Source organism: Chiloscyllium plagiosum, unplaced genomic scaffold (genome assembly GCF_037043375.1).
Source record: "Chiloscyllium plagiosum isolate Xiang-an unplaced genomic scaffold, Cpla_swu_hap1 HiC_scaffold_1, whole genome shotgun sequence".
NCBI lineage: Eukaryota > Metazoa > Chordata > Chondrichthyes > Orectolobiformes > Hemiscylliidae > Chiloscyllium > Chiloscyllium plagiosum.
The window spans coordinates 31,180,760-31,208,469 of NW_028270139.1; positions in this window are offsets into that span (position 1 = coordinate 31,180,760).

The following is a 27,710-nucleotide window of genomic DNA, read 5'->3' on the forward strand; positions in this document are numbered from 1 at the left end:
TGTCAGCATGGGGGAGACTTTGCTGAATGAGTACAGTCAGCACAGGGGACACTTTGCTGAAGGAGTACAGTCAGCACAGGGAGATGTGCTGAAGGAGTACTGTCAGCATGGGAAGACATTGCCGACGGTGTACTGTCAGCATGGGCGAGACTTTGCTGAAGGAGTACAGTCAGCACAGGGGAGACTTTGTTAAAGGAGTACTGTCAGCATGGGGGAGACTTTGCTGAAGGAGTACAGTCAGCACAGGGGACACTTTGCTGAAGGAGTACAGTCAGCACAGGGAGACGTTGCTGAAGGAATACTGTCAACATGGGGAGACATTGCTGACGGTGTACTGTCAGCATGGGGGAGACTTTGCTTAAGGAGTACAGTCAGCACAGGGGAGACTTTGTTAAAGGAGTACTGTCAGCATGGGGGAGACTTTGCTGAAGGAGTACAGTCAGCACAGGGGACGCTTTGCTGAAGGAGTACAGTCAGCACAGGGGAGACTTTGTTAAAGGAGTACAGTCAGCACGGGGAGACATTGCTGAAGGAGTACAATCTGCACAGGGGTGAATTTGCTGAAGGACTACAGTCAGCACAGGGAGACATTGCTGAAGGAGTACTGTCAGCACGGGGAAACTTTGCTAAAGGAGTACAGTCAGCACGGGGAGACATTGCTGAAGGAGTGCAGTCTGCACAGGGGTGAATTTGCTGAAGGACTACAGTCAGCACAGGGAGACATTGCTGAAGGAGTACAGTCAGCACGGGGAAACTTTGCTAAAGGAGTACAGTCAGCACGGGGAGACATTGCGGAAGGAGTACAGTCTGCACAGGGGTGAATTTGCTGAAGGAGTACAGTCAGCACAGGGAGACTTTGCTGAAGGAGTACAGTCAGCACGGGGAGACATTGCTGAAGGAGTACAGTCTGCACAGGGGTGAATTTGCTGAAGGACTACAGTCAGCACAGGGAGACATTGCTGAAGGAGTACAGTCAGCACGGGAAAATCTTTGCTAAAGGAGTACAGTCAGCACGGGGAGACATTGCTGAAGGAGTACAGTCTGCATAGTGGTGAATTTGCTGAAGGACTACAGTCAGCACAGGGAGACTTTGCTGAAGGAGTACAGTCAGCAAGGGGAGACTTTGCTGAAGGAGTACTGTCAGCATGGGGAGACATTGCTGATGGTGTACTGTCAGCCAGGGGTGTCTTTGCTGAAGGAGTACAGTCAGCTTGGGAGAGACTTTTCTGAAGGAGAACTGTCAATACGGGGGAGACTTTGCTGAAGGAGTACAGTCAGCACAGGGAGACGTTGCTGAAGGAGTACTGTCAGCATGGGGGCGACTTTGCTGATGGAGTACAGTCAGCACAGGGGAGACTTTGCTGAAGGAGTACAGTCTGCACGGGGAGACTTTGCTGAAGGAGTACTGTCAGCACGGGGGAGAATATGCTGAAGGAGTACTGTCATCACGGGGGAGACTTTGCTGAAGGAATACTGTCAGCATGGGGGAGACTTTGCTGAAGGAGTACAGTCAGCACTGGGAGACTTTGCTGGAGGAGTATTGTCAGCATGGACGAGACTTTGCTGAAGGAGTACTGTCAGCACAGGGAGACTTTGCTAAAGGAGTACAGTCAGCACGGGGAGACATTGCTGAAGGAGTACAATCTGCACAGGGGTGAATTTGCTGAAGGACTACAGTCAGCACAGGGAGACATTGCTGAAGGAGTACTGTCAGCACGGGGAAACTTTGCTAAAGGAGTACAGTCAGCACGGGGAGACATTGCTGAAGGAGTACAGTCTGCACAGGGGTGAATTTGCTGAAGGACTACAGTCAGCACAGGGAGACATTGCTTTAGGAGTACAGTCAGCACGGGGAAACTTTGCTAAAGGTGTACAGTCAGCACGGGGAGACATTGCTGAAGGAGTACAGTCTGCACAGGGGTGAATTTGCTGAAGGAGTACAGTCAGCACAGGGAGACTTTGCTGAAGGAGTACAGTCAGCACGGGGAAACTTTGCTGAAGGAGTACAGTCAGCACGGGGAGACATTGCTGAAGGAGTACAGTCAGCACAGGGAGACTTTGCTGAAGGAGTACTGTCAGCATGGGGAGACATTGCTGACGGTGTACTGTCAGCTAGGGCGAGACTTTGCTGAAGGAGTACAGTCAGCACAGGGTCAACTTTGCTGAAGGAGTACAGTCAGCACGGTGGAGAATTTTCTGAAGGAGTACAGTTTGCACGGAGGTGACTTTGCTGAGGGAGTACTGTCAGCATGGGGGAGACTTTGCTGAATGAGTACAGTCAGCACAGGGGACACTTTGCTGAAGGAGTACAGTCAGCACAGGGAGATGTTGCTGAAGGAGTACTGTCAGCATGGGAAGACATTGCCGACGGTGTACTGTCAGCATGGGCGAGACTTTGCTGAAGGAGTACAGTCAGCACAGGGGAGACTTGGTTAAAGGAGTACTGTCAGCATGGGGGAGACTTTGCTGAAGGAGTACTGTCAGCACAGGGGACACTTTGCTGAAGGAGTACAGTCAGCACAGGGAGACGTTGCTGAAGGAGTACTGTCAGCATGGGGGAGACTTTGCTGAAGGAGTACAGTCAGCACAGGGAGACGTTGCTGAAGGAGTACTGTCAGCATGGGGGAGACTTTGCTGAAGGAGTACAGTCAGCACAGGGAGACTTTGCTGAAGGATGACAGTCAGTACAGGGGACACTTTGCTGAAGGAGTACAGTCAGCACAGGGGAGACTTTGTTAAAGGAGTACTGTCAGCATGGGGGAGACTTTGCTGAAGGAGTACAGTCAGCACAGGGAACACTTTGCTGAAGGAGTACAGTCAGCACAGGGAGACGTTGCTGAAGGAGTACTGTCAGCACGGGGGAGACTTTGCTGAAGGAATACTGTCAGTATGGGGGAGACTTTGCTGAAGGAGTATTGTCAGCATGGACGAGACTTTGCTGAAGGAGTACTGTCAGCACGGGGAGACTTTGCTAAAGGAGTACAGTCAGCACGGGGAGACATTGCTGAAGGAGTACAGTCAGCACGGGGAAACTTTGCTAAAGGAGTACCGTCAGCACGGGGTGACATTGCTGAAGGAGTACAGTCTGCACAGGGGTGAATTTGCTGAAGGAGTACAATCAGCATGGGGAGGTTTTGTTGAAGGAGGACTGTCAGCATGGGGAGACTTTGCTGAAGGAGTACAGTCAGCATGGGGAGACTTTGCTGAAGGAGTACAGTCAGCACGGGGAGGCATTGCTGAAGGAGTACAGTCTACACGGGGTTGACATTGCTGAAGGAGTACAGTCAGCATGGGGAGACTTTGCTGAAGGAGTACAGTCAGCACAGGGAGACGTTGCTGAAGGAGTACTGTCAGCATGGGGGAGACTTTGCTGAAGGAGTACAGTCAGCACAGTTGACACTTTGCTGAAGGAGTACAGTCAGCACAGGGAGACGTTGCTGAAGGAGTACTGTCAGCATGGGGGAGACTTTGCTGAAGGAGTACAGTCAGCACAGGGGACACATTGCTGAAGGAGTACAGTCAGCACAGGGGACACATTGCTGAAGGAGTACAGTCAGCACAGGGAGACGTTGCTGAAGGAGTACTGTCAGCATGGGGGAGACTTTGCTGAAGGAGTACAGTCAGCACAGGTGACACTTTGCTGAAGGAGTACAGTCAGCACAGGGAGACGTTGCTGAAGGAGTACTGTCAGCATGGGGAGACATTGCTGACGGTGTACTGTCAGCATGGGGGTGACTTTGCAGAAGGAGTACAGTCAGCACAGGGGAGACTTTGTTAAAGGAGTACTGTCAGCATGAGGGAGACTTTGCTGAAGGAGTACAGTCAGCACAGGGGACACTTTGCCGAAGGAGTACTGTCAGCATGGGGAGACATTGCTGAAGGAGTACTGTCAGCAAGGGGTAGACTTTGCTGAAGGAGTACAGTCAGCACAGGGAGACGTTGCTGAAGGAGTACTGTCAGCATGGGGGCGACTTTGCTGATGGAGTACAGTCAGCACAGGGGATACTTTGCTGATGGAGTACAGTCCGCACGGGGAGACTTTGCTGAAGGAGTACTGTTAGCCTGGGGTAGAATATGCCGAAGGAGTACTGTCATCACGGGGGAGACTTTGCTGAAGGAATTCTGTCAGCGTGGGGGAGACTTTGCTGAAGGAGTACAGTCAGCACGGGGAGACTTTGCTGAAGGAGTATTGTCAGCATGGACGAGACTTTGCTGGAGGAGTACTGTCAGCACGGGGAGACTTTGCTAAAGGAGTACAGTCAGCACGGGGAGACATTGCTGAAGGAGTACAGTCAGCACGGGGAGACTTTGCTGAAGGAGTATTGTCAGCATGGACGAGACTTTGCTGGAGGAGTACAGTCTGCACAGGGGTGAATTTGCTGAAGGGTAAAAAGCCAGCACAGGGAGACCTTGCTGAAGGTGTACAGTCAGCACGGGGAGACTTTGCTGAAGAAGTACTGTCAGCATGGCGAGACATTGCTGACGGTGTACTGTCAGCCAGGGGTGACTTTGCTGAAGGACTAAAGTCAGCACAGGGGAGACTTTGCTGAAGGAGTACTGTCAATACGGGGGAGACTTTGCATTAGAAGTCTGTGAGCACTGGGAGACATTGCTGAAGGAGTACAGACAGCACGGAGAGACTTTGCTGAAGGAGTACAATCAGCACGGGGAGACTTTGCTGAAGGAGTACTGTCAGCACAGGGGAGACTTTGCTGAAGGAGTACTGTCAGCATGGGGAGTCATTGCTGACGGTGTACTGTCAGCCAGGGTGAGACTTTGCTGGAGGAGTACAGTCAGCACGGGGAGACTTTGCTGAAGGAGTACTGTCAGCATGGGGGCGATTTTGCTGATGGAGTATAGTCAGCACAGGGGAGACTTTGCTGAAGGAGTACAGTCAGCACGGGGAGACTTTGCTGAAGGAGTACTGTCAGCACGGGTGAGAATATGCTGAAGGAGTACTGTCATCACGGGGGAGACTTTGCTGAAGGAATACTGTCAGCATGGGGGAGACTTTGCTGAAGGAGTACAGTCAGCACAGGGGAGAATTTGCTGATGGAGTACAGTCAGCACGGGAGAGACTTTGCTGGAGGAGTACAGTCAGCACGGGGAGACTTTGCTGAAGGAGTAATGTCAGCATGGGGGCGATTTTGCTGATGGAGTATAGTCAGCACAGGGGAGACTTTGCTGAAGGAGTACAGTCAGCACGAGGAGACTTTGCTGAATGAGTACTGTCAGCACGGGGGAGAATATGCTGAAGGAGTACAGTCAGCACAGGGGAGACTTTGCTGAAGGAATACTGTCAGCATGAGGGAGACTTTGCTGAAGGAGTACAGTCAGCACGGGGAGACTTTGCTAAAGGAGTACAGTCAGCACGGGGAGACCATTGCTGAAGGAGTACAATCTGCACAGGGGTGAATTTGCTGAACGACTACAGTCAGCACAGGGAGACTTTGCTGAAGGAGTACAGTCAGAATAGGGGAGACCTTTCTGAAGGAGTACTGTCAATACGGGGGAGATTTTGCTGAATAAGTCTGTGAGCACGGGGAGACATTGCTGAAGGAGTACAGTCAGCACAGGGAGACATTGCTGAAGGAGTACAGTCTGCACGGGGAGACTTTGCTGAAGGAGTACAATCAGCACGGGGAGACTTTGCTGAAGGAGTACTGTCAGCATGGGGAGACATTGCTGACGGTGTACTGTCAGCCAGGGGGAGACTTTGCTGAAGGAGTACAGTCAGCACAGGGGTGACTTTGCTGAAGGAGTACAGTCAGCACGGGGAAAATTTGCTGAAGGAGTACAGTCAGCACGGGGAAAATTTGCTGAAGGAGTACTGTCAGCACAGGGGAGACTTTGCTGAAGGAGTACTGTCAGCACGGGGGAGACTTTGCTGAAGGAGTACTGTCAGCACGGGGGAGAATTTGCCGAAGGAATACTGTCAGCATGGGGGAGACTTTGCTGAAGGAGTACAATAAGCATGGGGAGACCTTTCTGAAAGAGTACTGTCAGCACCGGGAGGCCTTTGCTGAAGTAGTACAGTCAGCACGGGGAGACATTGCTGAAGGAGTACAGTATGCACGGGGTTGACATTGCTGAAGGAGTACAATCAGCATGGGGAGGCTTTGCTGAAGGAGGACTGACAGCACAGGGGAGACTTTTCTGAAGGAGTCCTGTCAGCACGGGGAGACATTGCCGAAGGCGTACTGTCAGCATGGGGGAGGCTTTGCTGAGGGAGTATAGTCGGCACAGGGGAGAATTTGCTGAAGGAGTACAGTCAGCACGGGGAGACTTTGCTGAAGGAGTACTGTCAGCATGGGGGAGACTATGCTGAAGGAGTACAGTCAGCGGGGAGACCTTTCTGAAGGAGTACTGTCAGCACGGGGAAGACTTTGCTCAAGGAGTACTGTCAGCACAGGGGAGACTTTGCTCAAGGAGTACTGTCAGCACAGGGGAGACTTTGCTGAAGGAGTACTGTCAGCACAGGGGAGACTTTGTGGAAGGAGTTCAGTCAGCATGGGGGAGACTTTGCTGAAGGAGTACTGTCATCACGGGGGAGACTTTGCTGAAGGAGTACAGTCTGCACGGGGGAGACTTTGCTGAAAGAGTACTGTAAGCACGAGGGAGATTTTGCTGAAGGAGTACTGTCAGCACAGGGAGACGTTGCTGAAGGAGTACTGTCAGCACAGGGGAGACTTTGCTGAAGGAGTACAGTCAGCACAGCGAGACGTTGCTGAAGGAGTACTGTCAGCATGGAGAATTCTTTGCTGAAGGACTACAGTCAGCATGGGGGAGACTTTGCTGAAGGAGTACTGTCAGCATGGGGAGACTTTGCTGAAGGAGTACAGTCAGCATGGGGGAGACTTTGCTGAAGGAGTACTGTCAGCATGGAGAATTCTTTGCTGAAGGAGTACAGTCAGCATGGGGGAGACTTTGCTGAAGGAGTACTGTCAGCATGGAGAATTCTTTGCTGAAGGAGTACAGTCAGCACGGGGGAGACTTTGCTGAAGGAGTACTGTCAGCATGGGGGAGACTTTGCTGAAGGAGTACTGTCAGCATGGGGAGACTTTGCTGAAGGAGTACAGTCAGCACAGGGAGACTTTGCTGAAGGAGTACAGTCAGCACGGGGGAGAATATGCTGAAGGAGTACTGTCATCACGGGGGAGACTTTGCTGAAGGAATACTGTCAGCATGGACGAGACTTTGCAGAAGGAGTACAGTCAGCACAGGGAGACATTGCTGAAGGGGTACAGTCAGCGGGGAGACCTTTCTGAAGGAGTACTGGCAGCCCGGGGAAGATTCTGCTAAAGTCGTACTGTCAGCACAGGGGAGACTTTCTGAAGGAGTACTGTCTGCACGGGGTTGACATTGCTGAAGGAGTACAATCAGCATGGGGAGACTTTGCTGAAGGAGCACTGTCAGCACAGGGGAGACTTTGCCGAAGGAATACTGTCTGCACAGGGGATACTTTGCTGAAGGAGTACAGTCAGCACAGGCGAGACTTTGCTGAAGAAGTACTGTTAGCATGGGGGATACTTTGCTGAAGGAGTACAGTCAGCACAGGCGAGACTTTGCTGAAGGAATACTGTCTGCACAGGGGAGACTTTGCCGAAGGAATACTGTCTGCACAGGGGAGACTTTGCTGAAGGAGTACAGTCAGCACAGGCGAGACTTTGCTGAAGAAGTACTGTTAGCATGGGGGAGACTTTGCTGAAGGAGTACTGTCAGCATGGGGAGACATTGCTTACGGTGTACTGTCAGCCGCGGGAGACTTTGCTGAAGGAGTACAGTCAGCACAGAGGAGACTTTGCTGAAGGAGTACAGTCAGCATCGGGGAAACTTTTCTCAAGGCGTACAGTCAGCATGGGGGAGACTTTGCTGAAGGAGTACTGTATGCACGGGAGAGACTTTGCTGAAGGAGTTCTGTCAGAACAGGGGAGACTGTGCTGAAGGAGTACAGTCAGCACGGGGAGACTTTTCTCAAGGCGTACAGTCACCATGGGGGAGACTTTGCTTGAGGAGTACTGTCAGCATGGGGGAGACTTTGCTGAAGGAGTCCAGTCAGCACAGGGGAGCATTTGCTGAAGGGTTACTGTCAATACGGGGGAGACTTTGCTGAATAAGTACTGTCAGCATGGGGAGACATTGCTGAAGGAGTACTGTCAGCATGGGGGAGACTGTGCTGAAGGAATACAGTCAGCACAGGGGGTCTTTGCTGAAGGAGTACTGTCAGCATGGGGGAGACTTTGCTGAAGGAGTACTGTCAGCACGGGGAGACGTTGCTGAAGGAGTACTGTCAGCACAGGGGAGACTATGCTGAAGGAGTACAGTCAGCAGGAGAGATTTTCCTGAAGGAGTACAGTCAGCACGTGGAGACTTTGCTGAAGGAGTACAGCCAGCACAGGGGAGACATTGCTGAAGGAGTTCTGTCAGCATGGGGGAGACTTTGCTGAAGGAGTCCAGTCAGCACAGGATAGACTATGCTGAAGGAGTACTGTCAGCATGGGGAGACGTTGCTCAAGGAGTACTGTCAGCAGAGGGGAGTCTTTGTTGAAGGAGTCCAGTCAGCAAGAGGAGACTTTGCTGAAGGAGTACTGTCAGCATAGGAAATTTTTCTAAAGGAGTACAGTCAACACCGGGGAGACTTTGCTGAAGGAGTTCAGTCGGCACGGGGGAGACTTTGCTGAAGGAGTACTGTCAGCACGGGGGAGACTTTGTGGAACGCGTTCAGTCAGCATGGTGTAGACGTTGCTGAAGGAGTTCTGTCAGCATGGGGGAGACTTTACTGAAGGAGTCTAGTCAGCACAGGGTAGACTACGCTGAAGGAATACTGTCAGCACGGGGAGACATTGCTCAAGGAGTACTGTCAGCATAGGGGAGTCTTTGCTGAAGGAGTACAGTCAGCACGGGGAGACTTTGCTGAAGGAGTACAGTCAGCACGGGGGAGACATTTCTAAAGGAGTACTGTCAGCACAGGGAAACTTTTCTAAAGGAGTACAGTCAACACCGGGGAGACTTTGCTGAAGGAGTTCAGTCGGCACGGGGGAGACTTTGTGGAAGGAGTTCAGTCAGCACGGGGGAGACTTTGCTGAAGGAGTACTGTCATCACGGGGGAGACTTTACTGAAGGAGTACAGTCTGCACGGGGGAGACTTTGCTGAAAGAGTACTGTAAGCACGAGGGAGATTTTGCTGAAGGAGTACAGTCAGCACGGGGGAGACATTTCTAAAGGAGTACTGTCAGCACAGGGAAACTTTTCTAAAGGAGTACAGTCAACACCGGGGAGACTTTGCTGAAGGAGTTCAGTCGGCACGGGGGAGACTTTGTGGAAGGAGTTCAGTCAGCACGGGGGAGACTTTGCTGAAGGAGTACTGTCATCACGGGGGAGACTTTACTGAAGGAGTACAGTCTGCACGGGGGAGACTTTGCTGAAAGAGTACTGTAAGCACGAGGGAGATTTTGCTGAAGGAGTACAGTCAGCACGGGGGAGACTTTGCTGAAGGACTACAGTCAGCTCAGCCAGACGTTGCTGAAGGAGTACTGTCAGCATGGGGGTGACTTTGCTGAAGGAGTACTGTCAGCACGGGGGAGACTTTGCTGAAGGAGTACTGTCAGCATGGGGGAGACTTTGCTGAAGGAGTACAGTCAGCACGGGGAGATTTTTCTGAAGGAGTACAGTCAGCACGGGGAGATTTTTCTGAAGGAGTACAGTCAGCACGGGGTAGACTTTGCTGAAGGAGTACTGTTAGCACGGGGGAGACTTTGCTGAAGGAGTGTTGTCAGCACGGGGTAGACTTTGCTAAAGGGGTATTGTCAGCACGGGGGAGACTTTGCTCAAGGAATACTGTCAGCACGGGGTACACTTTGCTGAAGGAGTACAGTCAGCACGGGGGTGACTTTGCTGAAGGAGTACAGTCAACACGGAGAGACTTTGCTGAAGGAACACAGTCTGCACAGGGGAAACTTTGCTGTTGGAGTACTGTCAGCATGGGGAGACTTTGCTTAAAGATTATTGTCAGCACGGGGGAGTCTTTGCTAAAGGAGTACTGTCAGCACGGGGGAGACTTTGCCGAAGGAGTACAGTCAGCATGGGGGAGACTTTGCTGAAGGAGTGCAATCAGCATGGGGAGACTTTGCTGAAGGCGTCCAGTCGGCATGGGGTAGACCTTTCTGAAGGAGTACTGTCAGCACGGGTGAGACTTTGCTGAAGGAGTACTGTCAGCACAGGGAGTCGTGGCTGAAGGAGTACAGTCTGCACAGGGAGACTTTATCTGAAGGCGTGCAGTCAGCACGGGGGAGAATTTGCTGAAGGAGTACTGTCAGCATGGGGGAGACTTTGCGGAAGGAGTTCAGTCGGCACGGGGGAGACTTTGCTGAAGGGGTACTGTCAGCATGGGGGAGACTTTACTGAAGGAGTACTGTCAGCATTGGGTAGACTTTGCTGAAGGAGTACAGTCAGCACGGGGAGACGTTGCAGAAGGAGTACTGTCAGCCTGGGGGAGAGGTTGCTAAAGGAGTACTGTCAGCATGGGGGAGACTTTGCTGAAGGAAGACAGTCAGCACAGGGGAGACTTTGATGAAGGACTACTGTCAGCACGGGGGTGACTTTGATGAAGGACTACTGTCAGCATGGGGGAAACTTTGCTGAAGGAGTACTGTCAGCACGGGGGAGACTTTGCTGAAGGAATACAGTCTGCATGGGGGTAACTTTGCTGATGGAGTACTGTCAGCATGGGGGTGACCTTGCTGAAGGAGTACAGTCAGCACGGGGGAGACTTTGTGGAAGGAGTACTGTCATCACGGGGGAGACTTTGCTGAAGGAGTACAGTCTGCACGGGGGTGACTTTGCTGAAGGACTACAGTCAGCACAGCGAGACATTGCTGAAGGAGTACCGTCAGCATGGGGGAGTCTTTGCTGAAGGAGTACTGTCAGCACGGGGAGACGTTGCTGAAGGAGTACTGTCAGCATGGGGGAGTCTTTGCTGAAGGAGTACTGTCAGCACGGGGAGATGTTGCTGAAGGAGTAATGTCAGCATGGGGGAGACTTTGCTGAAGGAGTACAGTCAGAACAGGGGAGACTTTGCTGAAGGAGTACAGTCAGCACGGGGAGACTTTGCTGAAGGAGTACAGTCAGCACGGGGAGACTTTGCTGAAGGAGTACTGTCAGCACGGGGAGACTTTTCTGAAGGAGTACAGTCAGCAGGGGGGAGATTTTGCTGAAGGACTACAGTCAGCACAGCGAGACATTGCTGAAGGAGTACCGTCAGCACGGGGGAGACTTTTCTGAAGGAGTGCAGTCAGCACGGGGTAGACTTTCCTGAAGGAGTACAGTCACCACAGGGAGACGTTGCAGAAGGAGTACTGTCAGCCCGGGGGAGACTTTGCTGAAGGAGTACAGTCAGCACGGGGGTGACTTTGCTGAAGGAGTACAGTCACCACAGGGAGACGTTGCAGAAGGAGTACTGTCAGCACAGGGGAGACTTTGCCGAAGGAGTACAGTCAGCATTGGGGAGACTTTCCTGAAGGAGTAAAGTTAGTACGGGGAGACTTTGCTGAAGGAGTGTTGTCAGCCCGGGGGAGACTTTGCTGAAGGAGTACTGTCAGCACGGGGGAGACTTTGCCGAAGGAGTACAGTCAGCATTGGGGAGACTTTCCTGAAGGAGAAACGTTAGTACGGGGAGACTTTGCTGAAGGAGTGTTGTCAGCACGGGGGAGACTTTGCTGAAGGAACGCAGTCTGCACGGGGGAATCTTTGCTGATGGAGTACTGTCAGCATGGGGAGACTTTGCTTAAAGATAATTGTCAGCACGGGGAGACTTTGCTGAAGGAGTACTGTCAGCACGGGGAGACTTTTCTGAAGGAGTACAGTCAGCACGGGGTAGACTTTGCTGAAGGAGTACTGTCAGCACGGGGGAGACTTTTCTGAAGGAGTGCAGTCAGCACGGGGTAGACTTTCCTGAAGGAGTACAGTCACCACAGGGAGACGTTGCAGAAGGAGTACTGTCAGCCCGGGGGAGACTTTGCTGAAGGAGTACAGTCAGCACGGGGGTGACTTTGCTGAAGGAGTACAGTCACCACAGGGAGACGTTGCAGAAGGAGTACTGTCAGCACGGGGGAGACTTTCCTGAAGGAGTAAAGTTAGTACGGGGAGACTTTGCTGAAGGAGTGTTGTCAGCCCGGGGGAGACTTTGCTGAAGGAGTACTGTCAGCACGGGGGAGACTTTGCCGAAGGAGTACAGTCAGCATTGGGGAGACTTTCCTGAAGGAGTAAAGTTAGTACGGGGAGACTTTGCTGAAGGAGTGTTGTCAGCACGGGGGAGACTTTGCTGAAGGAACGCAGTCTGCACGGGGGAATCTTTGCTGATGGAGTACTGTCAGCATGGGGAGACTTTGCTTAAAGATAATTGTCAGCACGGGGGAGACTTTGCTAAAGGAGTACTGTCAGCACGGGGGAGACTTTGCCGAAGGAGTACAGTCAGCATGGGGGAGACTTTGCTGAAGGAGTACAATCAGCATGGGGAGACTTTGCTGAAGGAGACCAGTCGGCATGGGGTAGACTTTTCTGAAGGAGTACTGTCAGCACGGGGGAGACTTTGCGGAAGGAGTTCAGTCGGCACGGGGGAGACTTTGCTGAAGGAGTACAGTCTGCACGGGGGTGACTTTGCTTAAGGAGTACTGTCAGCACAGGGGAGACTTTGCTGAAGGAGTACAGTCAGCACAGGGAGACATTGCTGAAGGAGTACTGTCAGCAGGGGGGAGATTTTGCTGAAGGACTACAGTCAGCACAGCGAGACATTGCTGAAGGAGTACTGTCAGCATGGGGGAGTCTTTGCTGAAGGAGTACTGTCAGCACGGGGAGACGTTGCTGAAGGAGTACTGTCAGCATGGGGAAGTCTTTGCTAAAGGAGTACAGTCAGCATAGGGGAGACTTTGCTGAAGGAGTACTGTCAGCACGGGGAGACATTGCTGAAGGAGTAATGTCAGCATGGGGGAGACTTTGCTGAAGGAGTACAGTCAGAACAGGGGAGACTTTGCTGAAGGAGTACAGTCAGCTCGGGGAGACTTTGCTGAAGGAGTACAGTCAGCACAGGGGAGACTTTGCTGAAGGAGTACTGTCAGCACGGGGGAGACTTTGGTGAAGGAGTACTGTCAGCACGGGGGAGACTTTTCCGAAGGAGTGCAGTCAGCACGGGATAGACTTTCCTGAAGGAGTAAAGTTAGTACGGGGAGACTTTGCTGAAGGAGTGTTGTCAGCACGGGGGAGACTTTGCTGAAGGAACGCAGTCTGCACGGGGGAATCTTTGCTGATGGAATACTGTCAGCATGGGGAGACTTTGCTTAAAGATAATTGTCAGCACGGGGGAGACTTTGCTAAAGGAGTACTGTCAGCACGGGGGAGACTTTGCCGAAGGAGTACAGTCAGCATGGGGGAGACTTTGCTGAAGGAGTACAATCAGCATGGGGAGACTTTGCTAAAGGAGTCCAGTCGGCATGGGGTAGACCTTTCTGAAGGAGTACTGTCAGCACGGGGGACACTTTGCGGAAGGAGTTCAGTCGGCACGGGGGACACTTTGCTGAAGGAATACTGTCAGCACGGGGGAGACATTGCTGAAGGAGTACAGTCACCACAGGAAGACGTTCCAGAAGGAGTACTGTCAGCCCGGGGGAGACTTTGCTGAAGGAATACAGTCAGCACAGGGGAGACTTTGATGAAGGAGTACTGTCAGCACGGGGGAGACTTTGCAAAAGGGGTATTGTCATCACGGGGGAGATTTTGCTCAAGGAGTACTGTCAGCACAGGGAGACATTGCTGAAGGAGTACTGTCAGCAGGGGGAGACTTTGCTTAAAGATAATTGTCAGCACGGGGGAGACTTTGCTGAAGGAGTACAGTCAGCACAGGGAGACATTGCTGAAGGAGTACTGTCAGCAGGGGGGAGATTTTGCTGAAGGAGTACTGTCAGCATGGGGAAGTCTTTGCTGAAGGAGTACAGTCAGCATAGGGGAGACTTTGCTGAAGGAGTACTGTCAGCACGGGGAGACGTTGCTGAAGGAGTAATGTCAGCATGGGGGAGACTTTGCTGAAGGAGTACAGTCAGAACAGGGGAGACTTTGCTGAAGGAGTACAGTCAGCACAGGGGAGACTTTGCTGAAGGAGTACTGTCAGCACGGGGGAGACTTTTCTGAAGGAGTACAGTCAGCACGGGGTAGACTTTCCTGAAGGAGTAAAGTTAGTACGGGGGTGACTTTGCTGAAGGAGTACAGTCACCACGGGGAATCTTTGCTGATGGAGTACTGTCAGCATGGGGAGACTTTGCTTAAAGATAATTGTCAGCACGGGGGAGACTTTGCTAAAGGAGTACTGTCAGCACGGGGGAGACTTTGCCGAAGGAGTACAGTCAGCATGGGGGAGACTTTGCTGATGGAGTACAATCAGCATGGGGAGAGTTTGCTGAAGGAGTCCAGTCGGCATGGGGTAGACTTTTCTGAAGGAGTACTGTCAGCACGGGGGAGACTTTGCGGAAGGAGTTCAGTCGGCACGGGGGAGACTTTGCTGAAGGAGTACTGTCAGCACGGGGGAGACATTGCTGAAGGAGTACAGTCACCACAGGAAGACGTTGCAGAAGGAGTACTGTCAGCATGGGGGAGACTTTGCTGAAGGAGTACTGTCAGCATGGGGTAGACTTTGCTGAAGGAGTACAGTCAGCACGGGGGTGAGTTTGCTGAAGGAGTACAGTCAGCATGGGGGTGACTTTGCTGAAGGAGTACAGTCACCACAGGGAGACGTTGCAGAAGGAGTACTGTCAGCCCGGGGGAGACTTTGCTGAAGGAGTACTTTCTGCACGGGGGAGACTTTGCTGAAGGAATACAGTCAGCACAGGGGAGACGTTGATGAAGAAGTACTGTCAGCACGGGGTAGACTTTGCTGAAGCATTACAGTCAGCACAGGGGTGGCTTTGCTGAAGGAGTACAATCAGCATGGGGAGACTTTGCTGAAGGAGTACAGTCGGCATGGGGGAGACTTTGCTGAAGGAGTACTGTCAGCACGGGGGAGACTTTGCTGAAGGAGTACTGTCAGCACGGGGAGTCGTTGCTGAAGGAGTACAGTCTGCACGGGGAGACGTTGCTGACGGAGTACTGTCGGCATGGGGGGAGACTTTGCTGAAGGAGTACAGTCAGCACAGGGGAGACTTTGCTGAAGGAGTACAGTCAGCACGGGGGATACCTTTCTGAAGGAGTACAGTCAGCATGGTGGAGACTTTTCTGAAGGAGTACAGTCAGCATGGGGGAGACTTTGCTGAAGGAGTGCAGTCAGCACTGGGGAGACATTGCTGAAGCAGTACAGTCAGCACAGGGGAGACTTTGCTAAAGGAGTACAGTCAGCACGGGGGAGACTTTTCTGAAGGAGTACTGTCAGCATGGGGGAGACTTTGCTGAAGGAGTACAGTCAGCACAGGGTAGACTTTTCTGAATGATTACAGTCAGCTTGGGGGCGACTTTGCTGAAGGAGCATTGTCAGCACAGGGTAGACTTTTCTGAAAGAGTACAGTCAGCTTGGGTGAGATTTTGCTAAAGGAGTACTGTCAGCAAGTGGGAGACTTTGCTGAAGGAGTACTGTCAGCACGGGGGAGACTTTTCTGAAGGAATACAATCAGCACAGGGGAGACTTTGCTGAAGGAGTACAGTCAGCACAGGGGAGTCGTTGCTGAAGGAGTACAGTCTGCACGGGGAGACGTTGCTGACGGAGTACTGTCGGCATGGGGGGAGACTTTGCTGAAGGGGTACTGTCAGCATGGGGGAGACTTTGCTGAAGGAGTACTGTCAGCATTGGGTAGACTTTGCTGAAGGAGTACAGTCAGCACGGGGAGACGTTGCAGAAGGAGTACTGTCAGCCTGGGGGAGAGGTTGCTAAAGGAGTACTGTCAGCATGGGGGAGACTTTGCTGAAGGAAGACAGTCAGCACAGGGGAGACTTTGATGAAGGACTACTGTCAGCACGGGGGTGACTTTGCTGAAGGAGTACAGTCAGCACGGGGAAAACTTTGCTGAAGGAGTACTGTCATCACGGGGGAGACTTTGCTGAAGGAGTACAGTCAGCACGGGGGTAACTTTGCTGAAGGAAGACAGTCAGCACAGGGGAGACTTTGATGAAGGAGTACTGTCAGCACGGGGGAAACTTTGCTGAAGGAGTACAGTCAGCACGGGGAAAACTTTGCTGAAGGAGTACTGTCATCACGGGGGAGACTTTGCTGAAGGAGTACTGTCAGCACGGGGAGACGTTGCTGAAGGAGTACTGTCAGCATGGGGGAGTCTTTGCTGAAGGAGTACTGTCAGCATGGGGAGACTTTGCTTAAAGATAATTGTCAGCACGGGGGAGACTTTGCAAAAGGAGTACTGTCAGCACGGGGGAGACTTTGCCGAAGGAGTACAGTCAGCATGGGGAGAGTTTGCTGAAGGAGTCCAGTCGGCATGGGGTAGACTTTTCTGAAGGAGTACTGTCAGCACGGGGGAGACTTTGCGGAAGGAGTTCAGTCGGCACGGGGGAGACTTTGCTGAAGGAGTACTGTCAGCACGGGGGAGACATTGCTGAAGGAGTACAGTCACCACAGGAAGACGTTGCAGAAGGAGTACTGTCAGCATGGGGGAGACTTTGCTGAAGGAGTACTGTCAGCATGGGGTAGACTTTGCTGAAGGAGTACAGTCAGCACGGGGGCGACTTTGCTGAAGGAGTACTGTCAGCACCGGGGTGACTTTGCTGAAGGAGTACAGTCACCACAGGGAGACGTTGCAGAAGGAGTACTGTCAGCCCGGGGGAGACTTTGCTGAAGGAGTACTTTCTGCACGGGGGAGACTTTGCTGAAGGAATACAGTCAGCACAGGGGAGACGTTGATGAAGAAGTACTGTCAGCACGGGGTAGACTTTGCTGAAGCATTACAGTCAGCACAGGGGTGGCTTTGCTGAAGGAGTACATTCAGCACGGGGAGACTTTGCTGAAGGAGTACAGTCGGCATGGGGGAGACTTTGCTGAAGGAGTACTGTCAGCACGGGGGAGACTTTGCTGAAGGAGTACTGTCAGCACGGGGAGTCGTTGCTGAAGGAGTACAGTCTGCACGGGGAGACGTTGCTGACGGAGTACTGTCGGCATGGGGGGAGACTTTGCTGAAGGAGTACAGTCAGCACAGGGGAGACTTTGCTGAAGGAGTACAGTCAGCACGGGGGATACCTTTCTGAAGGAGTACAGTCAGCACAGGGGAGACTTTGCTGAAGGAGTACAGTCAGCACGGGGGATACCTTTCTGAAGGAGTACAGTCAGCATGGGGGAGACTTTGCTGAAGGAGTGCAGTCAGCACTGGGGAGACATTGCTGAAGCAGTACAGTCAGCACAGGGGAGACTTTGCTAAAGGAGTACAGTCAGCACAGGGGAGACTTTGCTGAAGGAGTACAGTCAGCACGGGGGATACCTTTCTGAAGGAGTACAGTCAGCATGGGGGAGACTTTGCTGAAGGTGTGCAGTCAGCACTGGGGAGACATTGCTGAAGCAGTACAGTCAGCACAGGGGAGACTTTGCTAAAGGAGTACAGTCAGCACGGGGGAGACTTTTCTGAAGGAGTACTGTCAGCATGGGGGAGACTTTGCTGAAGGAGTACAGTCAGCACAGGGTAGACTTTTCTGAAAGAGTACAGTCAGCTTGGGTGAGATTTTGCTAAAGGAGTACTGTCAGCAAGTGGGAGACTTTGCTGAAGGAGTACTGTCAGCACGGGGGAGACTTTGCTGAAGGAGTACAGTCAGCACAGGGGAGTCGTTGCTGAAGGAGTACAGTCTGCACGGGGAGACGTTGCTGACGGAGTACTGTCGGCATGGGGGGAGACTTTGCTGAAGGGGTACTGTCAGCATGGGGGAGACTTTGCTGAAGGAGTACTGTCAGCATTGGGTAGACTTTGCTGAAGGAGTACAGTCAGCACGGGGAGACGTGGCAGAAGGAGTACTGTCAGCCTGGGGGAGAGGTTGCTAAAGGAGTACTGTCAGCATGGGGGAGACTTTGCTGAAGGAAGACAGTCAGCACAGGGGAGACCTTGATGAAGGACTACTGTCAGCACAGGGGAGACCTTTCTGAAGGAGTACAGTCAGCACGGGGGTGACTTTGCTGAAGGAAGACAGTCAGCACAGGGGAGACTTTGATGAAGGAGTACTGTCAGCACGGGGGAAACTTTGCTGAAGGAGTACTGTCATCACGGGGGAGACTTTGCTGAAGGAGTACAGTCTGCACAGGGGCGACTTTGCTGAAGGAGTACTGTCAGCACGGGGAGACGTTGCTGAAGGAGTACTGTCAGCATGGGGGAGTCTTTGCTGGAGGAGTACTGTCAGCACGGGGAGATGTTGCTGAAGGAGTAATGTCAGCATGGGGGAGACTTTGCTGAAGGAGTACAGTCAGAACAGGGGAGACTTTGCTGAAGGAGAACCGTCAGCACGGGGAGACTTTGCTGAAGGAGTGCAGTCAGCACGGGGAGACTTTGCTGAAGGAGTACTGTCAGCACGGGGAGACTTTTCTGAAGGAGTACAGTCAGCACGGGGTAGACTTTGCTGAAGGAGTACTGTCAGCACGGGGGAGACTTTTCTGAAGGAGTGCAGTCAGCACGGGGTAGACTTTCCTGAAGGAGTACAGTCACCACAGGAAGACGTTCCAGAAGGAGTACTGTCAGCATGGGGAGACTTTTCTGAAGGAGTACAGTCAGCACGGGGTAGACTTTGCTGAAGGAGTACTGTCAGCACGGGGGAGACTTTTCCGAAGGAGTGCAGTCAGCACGGGATAGACTTTCCTGAAGGAGTAAAGTTAGTACGGGGAGACTTTGCTGAAGGAGTGTTGTCAGCACGGGGGAGACTTTGCTGAAGGAACGCAGTCTGCACGGGGGAATCTTTGCTGATGGAATACTGTCAGCATGGGGAGACTTTGCTTAAAGATAATTGTCAGCACGGGGGAGACTTTGCTAAAGGAGTACTGTCAGCACGGGGGAGACTTTGCCGAAGGAGTACAGTCAGCATGGGGGAGACTTTGCTGAAGGAGTACAATCAGCATGGGGAGACTTTGCTAAAGGAGTCCAGTCGGCATGGGGTAGACCTTTCTGAAGGAGTACTGTCAGCACGGGGGAGACTTTGCGGAAGGAGTTCAGTCGGCACGGGGGACACTTTGCTGAAGGAGTACTGTCAGCACGGGGGAGACATTGCTGAAGGAGTACAGTCACCACAGGAAGACGTTGCAGAAGGAGTACTGTCAGCATGGGGGAGACTTTGCTGAAGGAGTACTGTCACCACAGGGAGACGTTGCAGAAGGAGTACTGTCAGCCCGGGGGAGACTTTGCTGAAGGAGTACTTTCTGCACGGGGGAGACTTTGCTGAAGGAATACAGTCAGCACAGGGGAGACGTTGATGAAGAAGTACTGTCAGCACGGGGTAGACTTTGCTGAAGCATTACAGTCAGCACAGGGGTGGCTTTGCTGAAGGAGTACAGTCAGCATGGGGAGACTTTGCTGAAGGAGTACAGTCGGCATGGGGGAGACTTTGCTGAAGGAGTACTGTCAGCACGGGGGAGACTTTGCTGAAGGAGTACTGTCAGCACGGGGAGACGTTGCTGAGGAGTACTGTCAGCATGGGGGAGTCTTTGCTGGAGGAGTACTGTCAGCACGGGGAGATGTTGCTGAAGGAGTAATGTCAGCATGGGGGAGACTTTGCTGAAGGAGTACAGTCAGAACAGGGGAGACTTTGCTGAAGGAGAACCGTCAGCACGGGGAGACTTTGCTGAAGGAGTGCAGTCAGCACGGGGAGACTTTGCTGAAGGAGTACTGTCAGCACGGGGAGACTTTTCTGAAGGAGTACAGTCAGCACGGGGTAGACTTTGCTGAAGGAGTAAAGTTAGTACGGGGGTGACTTTGCTGAAGGAGTACAGTCACCACGGGGAATCTTTGCTGATGGAGTACTGTCAGCATGGGGAGACTTTGCTTAAAGATAATTGTCAGCACGGGGGAGACTTTGCTAAAGGAGTACTGTCAGCACGGGGGAGACTTTGCCGAAGGAGTACAGTCAGCATGGGGGAGACTTTGCTGATTGAGTACAATCAGCATGGGGAGAGTTTGCTGAAGGAGTCCAGTCGGCATGGGGTAGACTTTTCTGAAGGAGTACTGTCAGCACGGGGGAGACTTTGCGGAAGGAGTTCAGTCGGCACGGGGGAGACTTTGCTGAAGGAGTACTGTCAGCACGGGGGAGACATTGCTGAAGGAGTACAGTCACCACAGGAAGACGTTGCAGAAGGAGTACTGTCAGCATGGGGGAGACTTTGCTGAAGGAGTACTGTCAGCATGGGGGTGACTTTGCTGAAGGAGTACAGTCACCACAGGGAGACGTTGCAGAAGGAGTACTGTTAGCCTGGGGGAGACTTTGCTGAAGGAGTACTTTCTGCACGGGGGAGACTTTGCTGAAGGAATACAGTCAGCACAGGGGAGACGTTGATGAAGAAGTACTGTCAGCACGGGGTAGACTTTGCTGAAGCATTACAGTCAGCACAGGGGTGGCTTTGCTGAAGGAGTACAGTCAGCATGGGGAGACTTTGCTGAAGGAGTACAGTCGGCATGGGGGAGACTTTGCTGGAGGAGTACTGTCAGCACGGGGGAGACTTTGCTGAAGGAGTACTGTCAGCACGGGGAGACGTTGCTGAAGGAGTACTGTCAGCATGGGGGAGTCTTTGCTGGAGGAGTACTGTCAGCACGGGGAGATGTTGCTGAAGGAGTAATGTCAGCATGGGGGAGACTTTGCTGAAGGAGTACAGTCAGAACAGGGGAGACTTTGCTGAAGGAGAACCGTCAGCACGGGGAGACTTTGCTGAAGGAGTGCAGTCAGCACGGGGAGACTTTGCTGAAGGAGTACTGTCAGCACGGGGAGACTTTTCTGAAGGAGTACAGTCAGCACGGGGTAGACTTTCCTGAAGGAGTAAAGTTAGTACGGGGGTGACTTTGCTGAAGGAGTACAGTCACCACGGGGAATCTTTGCTGATGGAGTACTGTCAGCATGGGGAGACTTTGCTTAAAGATAATTGTCAGCACGGGGGAGACTTTGCTAAAGGAGTACTGTCAGCACGGGGGAGACTTTGCCGAAGGAGTACAGTCAGCATGGGGGAGACTTTGCTGATTGAGTACAATCAGCATGGGGAGAGTTTGCTGAAGGAGTCCAGTCGGCATGGGGTAGACTTTTCTGAAGGAGTACTGTCAGCACGGGGGAGACTTTGCGGAAGGAGTTCAGTCGGCACGGGGGAGACTTTGCTGAAGGAGTACTGTCAGCACGGGGGAGACATTGCTGAAGGAGTACAGTCACCACAGGAAGACGTTGCAGAAGGAGTACTGTCAGCATGGGGGAGACTTTGCTGAAGGAGTACTGTCAGCATGGGGGTGACTTTGCTGAAGGAGTACAGTCACCACAGGGAGACGTTGCAGAAGGAGTACTGTCAGCCCGGGGGAGACTTTGCTGAAGGAGTACTTTCTGCACGGGGGAGACTTTGCTGAAGGAATACAGTCAGCACAGGGGAGACGTTGATGAAGAAGTACTGTCAGCACGGGGTAGACTTTGCTGAAGCATTACAGTCAGCACAGGGGTGGCTTTGCTGAAGGAGTACAGTCAGCATGGGGAGACTTTGCTGAAGGAGTACTGTCAGCACAGGGAGACATTGCTGAAGGAGTACTGTCAGCAGGGGGAGACTTTGCTTAAAGATAATTGTCAGCACGGGGGAGACTTTGCTGAAGGAGTACAGTCAGCACAGGGAGACATTGCTGAAGGAGTACTGTCAGCATGGGGAAGTCTTTGCTGAAGGAGTACAGTCAGCATAGGGGAGACTTTGCTGAAGGAGTACTGTCAGCACGGGGAGACGTTGCTGAAGGAGTAATGTCAGCATGGGGGAGACTTTGCTGAAGGAGTACAGTCAGAACAGGGGAGACTTTGCTGAAGGAGTACAGTCAGCACAGGGGAGATTTTGCTGAAGGAGTACTGTCAGCATGGGGAAGTCTTTGCTGAAGGAGTACAGTCAGCATGGGGAGACTTTGCTGAAGGAGTACAGTCGGCATGGGGGAGACTTTGCTGAAGGAGTACTGTCAGCACGGGGGAGACTTTGCTGAAGGAGTACTGTCAGCACGGGGAGTCGTTGCTGAAGGAGTACAGTCTGCACGGGGAGACGTTGCTGACGGAGTACTGTCGGCATGGGGGGAGACTTTGCTGAAGGAGTACAGTCAGCACAGGGGTGGCTTTGCTGAAGGAGTACAGTCAGCATGGGGAGACTTTGCTGAAGGAGTACAGTCGGCATGGGGGAGACTTTGCTGAAGGAGTACTGTCAGCACGGGGGAGACTTTGCTGAAGGAGTACTGTCAGCACGGGGAGTCGTTGCTGAAGGAGTACAGTCTGCACGGGGAGACGTTGCTGACGGAGTACTGTCGGCATGGGGGGAGACTTTGCTGAAGGAGTACAGTCAGCACAGGGGAGACTTTGCTGAAGGAGTACAGTCAGCACGGGGGATACCTTTCTGAAGGAGTACAGTCAGCATGGTGGAGACTTTTCTGAAGGAGTACAGTCAGCATGGGGGAGACTTTGCTGAAGGAGTGCAGTCAGCACTGGGGAGACATTGCTGAAGCAATACAGTCAGCACAGGGGAGACTTTGCTAAAGGAGTACAGTCAGCACGGGGGAGACTTTTCTGAAGGAGTACTGTCAGCATGGGGGAGACTTTGCTGAAGGAGTACAGTCAGCACAGGGTAGACTTTTCTGAATGATTACAGTCAGCTTGGGGGCGACTTTGCTGAAGGAGCATTGTCAGCACAGGGTAGACTTTTCTGAAAGAGTACAGTCAGCTTGGGTGAGATTTTGCTAAAGGAGTACTGTCAGCAAGTGGGAGACTTTGCTGAAGGAGTACTGTCAGCACGGGGGAGACTTTTCTGAAGGAATACAGTCAGCACAGGGGAGACATTGCTGAAGCAGTACAGTCAGCTTGGGGGAGACTTTGCTGAAGGAGTATTGTCAGCACCGGTGAGATTTTGCTAAAGGAGTACTGTCAGCAAGGGGGAGACTTTGCTGAAGGAGTACAGTCAGCACCGGGTAGACTTTGCTGAAGGAGTGTTGTCAGCACGGGGGAGACTTTGCTGAAATGTGACACAGACAGAGGCCAAGTGAGTATATTTGAGAATTTGCTTTAAAGGGTGACTTTGTTGGAAGGGGAGAAAGAGGTGCTTTAAGTAAGGTTTACTGCAAGACTTAAAGCTTTTAGACTAAGAAGTGGACTGGAGAAGATTAAAAAGTACGGAACAAGAACCTATCCATAATAAGACCAATAGTGGAGTGATCTCTAGAATTGCTATGTAACACAAGTGCAGGAAAAGCAACTGATTAATGAGTGGAATTGGTAGGTACTCTTGGTCTTTAAAGTAAAACAAAAGGGTTTTACTTTGTGTCTCGGTCTCCAGTCTTTTTTTTTCTCTGTCTCTTAAAAATAGGTTATTTAGTATAGGATTACAACATTTAAGAAGACAACTCACCACCTTCTTATGCACAAATAGGGATGAGCAATAAATGCTGGTCAACCCAGCAGTATTCAATTTCCATGTGTGAATTAAACATAACACTGCAATAAAAGTGCTGCAATAAGCCATAAGCATCAAACAAAAGAAGATAAAGTAAAATAATCCAAGCTACTTTCATTCAGCAACAGTTCATAAGATTTCAAAACACCCAGCTAAGATACAACATTCCATCTATCCAAACTGCATTTCTTTTTAATACTCGAACACTAGAGAGAGCTCCCTTCTCTACCATGTCTGTTTAACTTAACTTTCTTTCATTTCCCTTCCTGAGAGACTGATAGCATCTTCCTTGAATATTCCTACAAGACAGCTGAGACTTTTTCAGCTTTGAATAACCATTTCAGGGATCTACCCAAAATCTTCTGGTCTGGAACTTTTAAACTACAAATCCTTACACAGCAGCAACCTGTCTTGTAACTAACTTTCCTGAACTAACTACTTTCTCTAGGGGAAACTATTGCATACATTCAGTATCAAGCAGGACTGCAGCAAATTGAAACCAAAATCTTTCCAAGCTATAAGTGTTTCCCCTAAACAAAAGAAAAAGCCAAATATTGACTCTTCTAATTGAAAATGACCTTATATTCTTTAATGTTTGCACTGACCTCTGTGGAACTCTCCCAATGCAAATAAATGCCCAATAGCACTCAAGGAACTCTTTCTTTCAGTCTTCAAACAAATGGTTCCAGAAACTCTGTGACAAATTTATTATTAAACCCCCTCATACATCCAGACCAAAAGACATATTCCACTAGTTCAAATTCCAAACTTAAATGTAAACTCTATTAAAATATTTATTGCAGCTTGTCTCACCCCTTAGCCACAAAAATGAAATGCATATTTAAAAGCCATTTTGAATTCCTTTTAAAAAATACCTTAATACTATTTCTGTGCCATATTGACAGTCATAACATATTGACATTAAACATACAATGAGTTGCACAGCAACTATATTTTACATAACTCCATGGGCAATGCAGCACTTGGTCTTTATATGTGCTTTTGATAAAGCAGCAACTATAATGTTTTATTTTCTAGTCTCATGAATAATTTTCAAATTCTATGGTTGGAGAATTAAGCTGCATCAAAATAATTGATGTTCATGTCCCAAAAGTTTCCAAAAAGATCAAAGAATTATGGTTCTTATATGTAATAACTTCTTCTACATTGTTGGTCATGTATGTTTCAAAATGACGTCAAACGACAGAGACCTTAAGAAATAGGAATAGGTGTAGGCCATTCAACCCCTTGCAGCTGCTGTACCATTCAATAGGATCACGGCTAATTCTACACCCCTCATGTCCACTTTCCGGCCCTTTCCTCTATTCTCTACAGAGCATTACTCTCTAAGTTAAAATACATATGTGAGTTGCCTATTAACTATCTTATTGACTTAAATGTAACGGCATTCCTTTGAGAAGGACTGATATTGCAATGTATAGCAGCATCACATGTATCGCCATCACAATGTGGGTGCAAGAAGTGAACTATGAGACAATAACCAATGTTAGGTATTTGCAACACATTACGGCTTTCTAATGCTGGAACTTAACTAGGTCCTAAAGGTACAATAAGACTCCATCAGATGATTTAACAGCACAGGAGAACATATTGATTGAACACACATGCCACCAGCTTTTATTTCTCTTTCTCTCCCATTACATAATAGTGCAAACCCAACATCTGCAACTGAGGCAGAGGGAGCCTGCTGTGTGGTACACCCTGGTGAGATTGAAAACTTGGGTAGTTCTCCTTTGGTGACGTTTGGCCCTGCTGGCTCTGGCTGGCTGAGGATCTGCTGTCCAGGTTCAGGCTCCTCTTCCTTGACATAAGCTGTTACAGGCATTGGAGTCACAGTTCAGGAGAATGTAGGACATCCTGGCAGATGATGCAAAGATGCCTCCTGTCTACTTTCCTCCCTGTGGGTGCCTGCTGGTGCCAAACTTTCTACGAGAGAGGATGAGTGGAGTGGAGTCAAAGTTGCTTGCACCTCCTTGTCTTGCTTTTGGTGCTGATTACCTATGGCTTTGAGACAGAATATAGGTCCCACCATACACCCAGCAGCCACTGAGCATTCTGCTGGATCTGGGTCTCTGGGCGGCTGCCATGCTTTTCATGGTACACTCACATGCCAGACTCCTCCATCATGCACTATAGCGTGCCAAGGGTTTTAGGCACACCTTCCTAATGTTCCTGTGTTTTTCTCAGCATGTTGGCCAGGTTCCTTGTAGTTGATTACAGGGGCTGACCTGAATGGCATTGAGCTACTGGCAGGTCTCTGGTAGCCCTCTGAGCACTAGAGACCTGACCTTTGTCCTCTGCTTGCTAAAGACTCATGTCAGTGATATGCTCACCAGATTGTATCCCAGAGGGTACTCTAGTTAAGGCAGCCGCCGAGGTGGTAGTCTCTGTTCTGATAGAAAGTGCAGATGAACACCTTGCCAGTGCATCTTCAGAAGATGTACACTCTCCCTCCTCAGGGACGGTGAAGAGTTCAGACTGTATCTTCTTCGGCCCTCATGGGTCCCACTGATACCTACATATAGAAGAAGTCATTAGTTAGCGAAGGTGTAAAGAAGCTTACACAGAGCAAAGTGTTAGAGAAGATGCTCATCCAAGAATATTGCTCACCGAGATGGTGGGCCACTGGCTTCTATCCATCACCCCAGGACAGCTCCTGATATTCCCTGGCCAGTTTGATCATCTGTTCCTCCAGGGTGGTGGGAGCCTCATCTTCACTTCACCCCACCGGTCATGGCTTGGTTATGGGCCAGGATTTCCTGCTGTGAGGTAAAGAGAAGGATTGAGTGTGATGGAGTAATGGGCACAGGAGCAGATTGTGCCAGTGAGAGAGCCTGAAGTAAGGTCTGCAGAATGGGTAGTCGTTTGAGAGGACATGGCGACTGTGAACTGTTGAGTGGACATCATCCATGTGATGCTGAGTCTTGCAATCTGTCATCAATGAGGAGATACATTTGTGGTGGCAGAGTGATTCCCTGTGAAGTCACAGAGAGAAGATGGTACCCCTGCCATCAGGATCGCAAAACCAACATTCTGGCGCTGTTGGTTTTTATTGTTTTAAAGAGATTATATCAATGTACTACAATCTTCCCCCAGACTGGATAGTTTAGGTGGACTGCCTTTTATGCAGTCAGCTAGGAGAAGGACAGACCTCCCCGTGGTGGGCTCTGAGCAGTATTAGTTACACTTGGGACCAGTTTGGCCTTCTTTGAAAACACCACTAGGGGCAACTGGGGATCAAAAACTGAGGAGCAGTTCCTGTCTTGCAATTTAATTATGGTTTTTAAATATGGTGTCTGAGCTATTGAACCTAGAAGATCTTAACAGTGGAGAGAAGATTTTGCCCACTCACTGTGTAATTTGCTGCATGGTTCACATAACAATTGCTTGATTACGTAGTAAGATGAAAGACAAAGGGTCATGAAGAATGATGTGCCTCAGCCCATGGTGGATATGATGCCATCCAATGTGTTTGCCACTATCCTTTAATTTCAAATAGGAAAACATCACATCTCACATATCCTCCTCACAACTTGCTTTTCCACCTAGCTTTTTAATGCCAGCAAAGTTTGCTATAAAATAGTCAATCTCTTCCTGTAATCCCTTTCTGATGAAGGGCTTTTGCCCGAAACATCGATTTTACTGCTCCTCGAATGCTGCTTGAACTGTTGTGCTTTTCCAGCACCACTCTAATCTAGACTCTGGTTTCCAGCATCTACAGTCATTGTCTTTACCTAGTCAATTTCTGCATCCAAGTCACTACTTTCGATAGCAACTTGCTGAGGTCCCATCACTAATCCCAGGGGAATTCTATGAGTTAGTTTACCATTCATGTAAATGGCTAATTTGTCCTGACTCTATTCCATATTAGTTAGCCAGTCCTTTACCATGTTGCTTATCACCCCTCAACAGCAGCAGCTCTTACCTTATGTAATAACCTTTCGTGTAGCACCTTATTGAATGTCGTTTCACAATACAAATGTTTTTATTGTCTTTTTTTCTGAGGCTAGGTGTGGTCAGCCCGATTAGCCCTGTGAAAACTAATGTCTTGCTAGTTTATATGGCTCAAATCAGATCAGATGATGTTTTTACT